Below are 9,183 nucleotides of genomic sequence, written 5' to 3'. Positions count from 1 at the left end.
GGTCTCGAGACCATCATCGATTAAGAAGAAGTTTTGGGTCCTCAGGATGGAAAACTATCGATAGGGTTAGAATGGTTTGAAAGCTTGCTGTGGACCGTTTTAGAATTGGATCAGTTCGTCAACAAGAGGAGTGTTGAGATCGCGGTGGGTAGTGATAGGATACCCTTGGTATTGGATAATTTCTTGGACGCTCTCATTTCTACTCGTTTTCCAAAGTTAATTAAATTTCGATGGACTTCAAAGTCTTTTTTTAAAGTTGTCCTTAATTAACACGTCAGTCTGCTGTCTTGGTCCTCAGAACTTGACATGCCTGGAAGATGGTAGTTCCTCGTTGTTGATGTACAGTGGAGGGCATTTAATGACTACTTTCCTCATTCAGTCTTGACTTTTTTGCACGAGTTTTCGACAAATTAATGGCTTTGTTTCTTGTATAGAATCCAGAGTAGAAAACGGAATTGAGGTGTGATGGTGAGGTAATTATAGGTAGAGTATAAATTATAAAGAGGATTGGACCAAAAATGTTCCCTTGTGGGACGCCAGCTTGTACATTCGGTAGCAGTTAAACCTCAAGCAGTATTGAATATGAAAGAATACATGCCTATAGGTTCATCGTGAATTAAGAAACCAACATTCAATATAATAAAATTATTGGGTTGTCCGGAAAATAATGCAGGATTTTAAGTTTTCATTAAAAAAAATCTATATAAAATATTCTGTTTACGTTTACAGGATTACTCNAATTAATTAAGGTTTTCAGTTGAGATAAAAAAGTCAATGGCACGAGCGGGATTCGAACCCACGATCTTCGGCTTGATACGCCGCTGCTCTACCACATGAAAAATGGCCAAAAGGAGGGAAAACTCAAAAGGTGGGGTTGAGATGGGAAGTTGGTGTCCGAGTGGATCGAGGTCACGATAGGTCAAGTGGTATCTAGCTGAAGATCGTGGGTTCGAATTCCGCTCGTGCCATTGATTTGTTATCTCAACTAAAAACCTTAATTAATTGTAATAGATTAATTGGACAAGCGGACCACGAAATGAGTGAATTTAATGAATTAAAATGAAGTATACTTCACTAAAGCCCTCCTTGGCCATTTCATTTGTCGCCGAGAATCCAATCCGATTACACGACATTTGAAAAATGGCAAAAAAGAAGGAAAAACTCAAAAGGTGGGGTTGAGATAGGACGTTGGTGTCCGAGTGGATCGAGGTCACACTAGCTCAAGTGGTAGAGAAGTGGTAGAGCAGCGGCGTATCTAGCCGAAGATCGTGGGTTCGAATCCCGCTCGTGCCGTTGACTCTTTTATCTCAACTAAAAACCTTAATTAATTGCAATATATTAATTGGTCAAGCGGACCAGTAAATTAGTGAATTCACTATTATAAAATAAGTACCCCTGGTTGAAATGTGTATTTTATATATTAAACTTATTTCGGACAATTTTAAGATTTTGAGACAATGTCGTGATTTTGGTCCTTTCATGGAAGAACGAAAATTGTTCCCTTCTAATTTATATCAAACATTGTTTTAACTTATACGCTGGTTAAAAAAAATAAATAAAAAACGAGATTACCCTTAGGAATAAGAGTCTGCAAGGGTTAGTAGCTGGGTGGATTGGATTTCATCAAACAAAAATTTTGAAATCTCCTCCCTCTCATTTTTCCCCGAGACCCTGTTTGAACTTGTACGCGATAAGAAAAATCAACAGTAGATCCCCGGATCGGATCGTTTCCTCGTTCGAAATTCTCATTGCCATTGAAGAGCTCAGTGTTAATATTTCATGCAATACTAATGAAAGGGGGGAGCAATAAACCTGTCTGCTCCCGGCTACGTCTGCTAATATTTGCGGTATACCTCATTGTCTAATAATCAGAACTCAATGTTTACCCTCTCTCTTTTGCTTTTCTCTCCTCTATACTCTCCGCAGTTGTATAATTAAACCCTTGTTTCTACCTAATCTAATTAGAAGGTGATTTATTCAGGGGCTCCTTGATTGAATACTTTACTTGTACAATTGGATTGTGCGTTACTCTCTGTCGCATTAGTTATTCTCGCCGGCGATTGAAGACGAGAGAAAATAAAGTTTTTAATTAACCCGTTACGAATGAACTCAACTTTAACCGTTGGAAAACGGCACCGTTTCAAAGTTAGGATCCAATTTATCGCTCCAATATCGAAGTACAAAACAATGAACACTATCGAGATTTGTTCCAGCTAATGTAACTTCTACTAGAGTTCCAAGGAGTCATTTGATGACAAACATAGCACAAATAAAAGTTACACTTCATTTATTACGAAATAAACTTACAAATAAATAATCTAAACAAATTGACTAATTTTGAAACGGTCCAACATAAAACTTACGAAAAATTTACATATGCATAAAAACTTAACTTATACTTCACCAAAATAGTTCTTCGATTACCATTACCATTTCTTATTTAAAATGTGTCCTAATGTGCAAGCAATCTGCACTAGTAGTTTAAATTATGAGTTTTTTAGTCATAGTTGTTAGTACTTTTGTAACTGTAAGGTCATTAATTTTAAAATACATGGTAGGATAATAAAATGGTCGGTTTGGAAATAATTAAAAATCCGCTGAGAATAGCTTGAACTGACCTTTTACATAATTTTTAACAGAATGAGATCCATGTGGAGTTTCAATTTTATGATCATAAATGTTACCTATAAGAAATTACTAGCCAGAACAAAATTGTTGAACCACTGTCATATGGATTTTTATTCTATTAAATTTTATTATAAATGTGTGGTGATTAGTGACCGTTAATCGATATTTATTTAGAAATCGTGAGATGCGGTCTGGTGTGATGTAGGTTTCAGAAAAACATTTTCTTTATCGTGCNCCTTATACAAAAATGTCTTTTCTATACCGACATCCTTCCCCACCCCTTCAAAATCAACAAACACTTTGAGTGAGTACAAATACTTTGATTGAATATATAAACAAATATATTTTGCATTGTATAAATTCACTTTTCCACATTCAAAATGTAATTGTAATATGTAAACAATGTTTGTAAATCCCAGGCCCTGAAGATGATCTCAATAAAGATCGAAACGTTGGCCCGATAAAGAAAATGTTTTTCCGAAACCTACATCACACCAGACCCCATCTCACGATTTCTAAATAAATATTTATTATAAATTATTGTTTTTGTTAATTTGAGTGTATATTAATAATTATTTCGCTTCATAACCTTAAACCCAAGACGTTTTTACAATAGTTTTACCATGTTAATCGTTTTCTGCACTTTTGGAAAAATATGTACATTATTTTATTTTGTTAATTGTATATTATTTATTTTTATATTTTTTAATTTTTAATAAATAGGCACTGATTATGGCAGTATAAGTTGCCGAAAGCTGGGTGAACCCAACAATTAATCTTTTCCTTTCTTCACCTGTCTAATGACCTCCATGAAGATTGAAACTCCACATAGATTATCTACAGGTCGATCAACAATCATAGACAATCAACAATCATCATCATAGAATGAGATGAATGATTATAAATGGAAGGTTTTCTTTTAGTTTTGAAATGGCTAGAAAATATTAGATGACAGGCTAATGAATTGGAAGCGTACATTCAATAGAGTAGTATAATTCAATCAAGTAAATAATTCAATAGAGATCCAGATTAGCATAATTTTCAAAAAAATGAGATCCTTCTGCACTATAATGACTATAAATGTAAGGTTTTCTTATGAAAGCCATTCTTCTTTGAAATGGCTAGAAAATATTAGATGGTAGGATAATGAAGTGGATGCGTAAATTTTGAAGTAATTCAATGGATATGTAACCAGATAACCTTGAACTGAATTTTTCCATAATTTTCAACAAAATGAGATCCTTCAGCTCTATAATGACTATAAATGGTAGGATTTCTTGTGAAAGTCATTCTTCTATGAAATGGTTAGAAAATATTAGATGGCAGGATAATGAATTGGATGCGTAAATTTCGAAATAATTCAAAGGATGTCCTGACAGAATAGCTTGAATTTATTTTAACATAATTTAAACAAAACGAGTCTCTTGAGCACTATAATGATGATAAATTTAAAGTTTCCAGAATAATGAAATAGATTCGTAAATTTGGAAATATTTTGAAGATTATCAAGGAAATCCAGACGGAACTAGCTTAAATTTAGTTTTTAGATAATTTTCATCAAAACGAGATTCTTGAGTATTATAATGATGATAAATGTAAGGTTTTCTTATTGTTTTCTTATAGTTTTGAAATAGATAGAAAATATTAGATGGTAGAATAATGAAGTGGCAACGTTATTTAGAAGTAATTCAATGGATATCCAGTCAAATTAGCCTAAATTCAGTTTTTACGTAATTTTCAACAATCGAAATATCTCAGTCTAATAATGGTGATAAATGAAAGTTTTTCGTATAGTTTTGAAATATTTTGACAATACAAGAAGGTAAGATAATGAAATGGAAACATATATTTAGAAATAATTCGAGGTATATCCAGTAAAAATAAGTTTGAGCCTAGTTTTTACACAATGCTCTAAAAAACGAGATACTTTAACACGATAATGAAGATAAATAGAAGGTTTTCTTGTAGTATTACAGTGAAAATAACATAATACATATAGGATCATGAAGTGGGCACGTAAATTAGGAAATACTTCACTGGATCAGATAAGCTTGAACTGAGTTTTTACAAAATTTTCAACAAAATGTGACCCTTCAGCACTATAATGACTATAATGGAAGGTTTTCTTTGAAATGGCTAGAAAATAGAAGATGGTAGGATAATGAAGTGGATGTGTAAATTTCGAAATAATTCGAAGGGTATATTATTATATATTATTTTTACATAATTTTCAATAAAACGAGATTCTTGACCACTACAATGATGATAAATGTAAGGATTTCTTATATTGTGTGGTGATTAGTGACCGTTAATCGATATTTATTTAGAAATCGTGAGATGCGGTCTGGTGTTATGTAGGTTTCAGAAAAACATTTTCTTTTCGTGCCAACGTTTCGATCTTTATTGAGATCATCTTCAGGGCCTGGGATTTACAAACATTGTTTACATATAACAATTACATTTTGGATGTGGAAAAGTGAATTTATAATATGNAGGCTGCCGGAGCGGAAAAATGAAATGGAAGAAAATACAAATTGCGGGGGAATAAACTGCAATGCCCAAAATCGCAATTTAAATAAGAAAAATAGCTCCCTCCAAAACAAAAAAAAAGAAGATAAAGATAAAGAAATGTTATTGTGTTTTGTTTCTTATTATTGTTATGTAGAATTAGTTTATGTATCATATTTGAATGGAAGAATAAAAGGATAAGGATGAGCCAATACTCATGCTGAGACTGTTGCTAGTCTGACTCCATTATTATTATTATTATTAGCCATACAAGCCTACGGGGAATTTTTAAATTATGGAACAAAATTCACAATTCTAATTAAAAAAAGAAACAGAAATAAATTTTATAAATTTATTAAATTTTATGCAATTTAAAATGGGAATTTTGTATGCATTTGGCCTTCCGAATTAAGAATTTTAAAAAGAAAAATTAAAGCTTGGATGGCAATAGGATAAATAAGATTACGAGTGAATGTTTGGAGTCAGAGCTTTATAGCACTCAGAAGAGATATAGCTAACCTAAGATAGAAGGTTTGGATGTTAGGGCGTGAAATGACCTTAGCCGTTAAAACGCCCTTAAAAATTAATAATAATAATAATAATTATATGTCAATAAAATCAGAAACCTGTCTTCAACATATCATTATATAAAATAATGGAATTAATTTAATTGGTACATAATATGATTTTTTATGCCAATATTATCTTTATATTTTTACTAGGCAAGTCAAAGCAATAATAATAATATATTGCAAATATAATATATGTCAATAAAATGAGAAACTTGTCTTCAACATATCATTATATTAAAAAATGGAATTAATTTATGTAGTATATTATATGATTTTTTATGCCATTATTATCTTTATAGTTTTACTAGGCAAGTCAAAGCAATAATAATAATATATTTCAAATATAATATATGTCAATAAAATGAGAAACTTGTCTTCAACATATCATTATATAAAATAATTGAATTAGTATATTACATGATTTTTTATGTCGATATTATCTTTGTACTTTTATTAGGCAAGTCAAAACAATGATACTAAAAATGTTTTTGATGTTTATAAGTGTTAGACCGAAATATCTGCAAATAAAACTGTAATACTTGTTTTTCTAAATGCACATAAAAAATGATGATGAAAATGATTTATATATAATTTATATTTTACAAAATAATGATACACAAAAATAATTGAATTCAATTGTTTATAATTATGTACAAAAACGTTAAGTTTAAACTGAATGTGCCTGGCTTATGCGATAACACATTTTGATTAGCTGTTCAACCGATATCAATTTTATCTCCTAAGATTTTAAGAGGGAGCTGGAGAAAATTAAAAGGAGGGAAAAGTGAAATGGAGAGATTTTGTCACTGTCTGGGAGGAGGCGGGAGACAGCCAGGCCCTAAAACGGGTCGAAAAGGGGAAAAAATGTGTCAAGAAAATTGGCTTGCGGCCGGCCTAAACGAAGGGACTCGCACAGCTCTGTCAAGTTATTTACGTTTTTTCACCCTTTGTATACTGCCGGTAATTTTTCTATTTTCACGGGCTAAAAAGGATCACGTATTAAAAAGGATTAAAGACTTTATTGTCCCAATGGTTTCTACCAGTTCAACTTGATTATTAGGGTTTGTTTGTTGATGGATGAATATAGATTCGGGTTAATTTTAATGCGAGTTTGTCTTTTTAAAAGGATGTACACAAGGTAATCTTGTAAGTTGCATACAATTTTTATTTTGTTTTATTTTATTATGGACTTCACCTTGCAATCCTATCTTAGCTACAGAAGCAGTCCAACATCTGAATCTCATTATAGATCGGTGCACTCGTTGGCAGGACAGCCAAGAACAGACCAGCCCACCAGTGCACATAAGCAAGGTAATACCACCATTTAACCAACACCACTACCTTAGGCTTTACTTAGATAATTACTTGAAACTGTGATATTAAACAGACAAGAACATAACAAAAGGTATGGTCAGATACCTACTGGAGCTAAAATCAACGTTAAGTATATATACAGGGTGTACGTCTACTCGTGTTGCAAATTTGCCAGTAGATTCTACATTTAAACTGGAACCAAAAATTCCTAATTAACTATGGTCCGAATCTCAACAGTTTCGGAGTTACTCATTTTTTTCTGATTTTTTAAAGATTTCACAACCTTGCTTAAACAAAATGATAACTCAAAAACTAAGTTTTTGGACAAATCCGTTGACATCACTAAAAACTACGTTAAATTTCCAATAAGATGAGATCAATAATAACTTTAGTGGTGCAATTGATTTTCTAAAATAATTTTTTCAAAGATGAAGAAAATGATGAAGGAAAAGAAGAAACCGTGGTTGAAGGATTGGTAAGGTGGAAAATTAGAAAAAAAACTTACGGAAATTTTGAATGAATTTATTAAACGTTTTTTCAATTTAGGTTTGAAACCGAAATACTGCAAGTGTTTACTTAAAAACTAAAAAGGATTTTGAATGGAATACGCTGTCTGAAATTTGCATGTCTCTAGGGTTGGAAATAGTAGTATCCTCGGTTTTTTCCTTTCTCCATCAATTTCTTCATGTGTGAATAAAGTAATTAAAAAAATAATTACACCCCCATGGGAACTCTCAACACGACACGCAAGAATGGCACGATTTCAAAGAAGGCAAACACTTTGAGCCCTGAAGATGATCTCAATAATGATCGAAACGTTGGCAAGATAAAGAAAATGTTTTTCTGAAACCTACATCACACCAGACCGCATCTCACGATTTCTAAATAATAATTACACCACTAAAAAGGATTAAATTTAAAGATAAAAAAACCGTTTAGTGGTGTAATTTCTGTTTTAATGACTTTTTTCGAAGATGAAGAAATTGATGGAGGAAAGGAAAAACCGAGGCTGACGGATTGGGAAGGTGGAAAATTAAAAAAAAACTTAAGGAAATTTTAATGAATTTGTTAAACTATTTTTTTAAATTTTCCACCTTACCAATCTGTCAGCCACGGTTTTTTCCTTTCCTCCATCAATTTTTTCATCTTTGATTTGGTAAGATGGGGGAAAAACAACTTAAAAAACGTTTAACAAATTCATCTCATCATTTCTTAAGTTTTTTAAAAATTTTTAATGTTAATTTTCCACCTTAACAATCAGTCAGACTCGGTAATTTTCTTTTCCTCCATCAATTTCTTCATCTTTGAAAAAGTAATTTTAAAAGAAATTACACCACTAAAAAGAATATTGAATGGAGTATGTTTTCTGAAATTTGCTGGTCTCTAGGTTTGGTAAGTAATTAAAAAATAAATTACTCCTCTAAAAAGGATTACATTTCAATATTTAAAAAACTTTTTTCAAAGATGAAGAAATTGATGGAGGAAAGGAAAAAATCGTGGCTCAGGATTGGTAAGAGGGGGGAAAAACAACTTAAAAAACATTTAATAAATTCATCTCATCATTTCTTAAGTTTTGTAAAAATTTTAATGTTAATTTTCCACCTTAACAATCAGTCAGCCTCGGTAATTTTCCTTTCCTCCATCAATTTCTTCATCTTACAAAAAAGTAATTAAAAAATAAATTACACCACTAAAAAGGATATTAAATGGAGTACGTATTCTGAAATTTGCTGGTCTCCACATCTAGGAAATAGTAGTTTAGTAGTTAGTAATGATTAGTCAGAAATTGTGAGATGCGGTCTGGTGTGATGGAGGTTTCAGAAAAACATTTTCTTTATCATGCCAACGTTTCGATCTTTGTTGAGATCATCTTCAGGGACTGGGATTTACATTGTTTAAATTTAACAAATACATGTACGATGTAGCAAAAAGTGAATTTATACAACGCAAAAAAATATTTTTTTATATTCAATCAAAGTATTTCTACTCACACAACTTGTTTGTTTTCTGCGTAATTGTGCTATTCTTGCCATAGTTGCCATTGTAGTTTAGAATCGCCATAGTAAGTTTTTCAACTTTGAAAAAAAAAATATTTTTAAAAGTTCTGGCTAATAAGCCGCTTATTTCACCAACCTTTAATAAAAATTATTATTGATCCCAT

This window comes from Cimex lectularius, unplaced genomic scaffold (genome assembly GCF_000648675.2).
Source record: "Cimex lectularius strain Harlan isolate CLEC.00 unplaced genomic scaffold, Clec_2.1 scaffold92, whole genome shotgun sequence".
NCBI lineage: Eukaryota > Metazoa > Arthropoda > Insecta > Hemiptera > Cimicidae > Cimex > Cimex lectularius.
The sequence above is the reverse complement of the archived record's forward strand: the minus strand, read 5'-3'. Positions refer to the sequence as shown.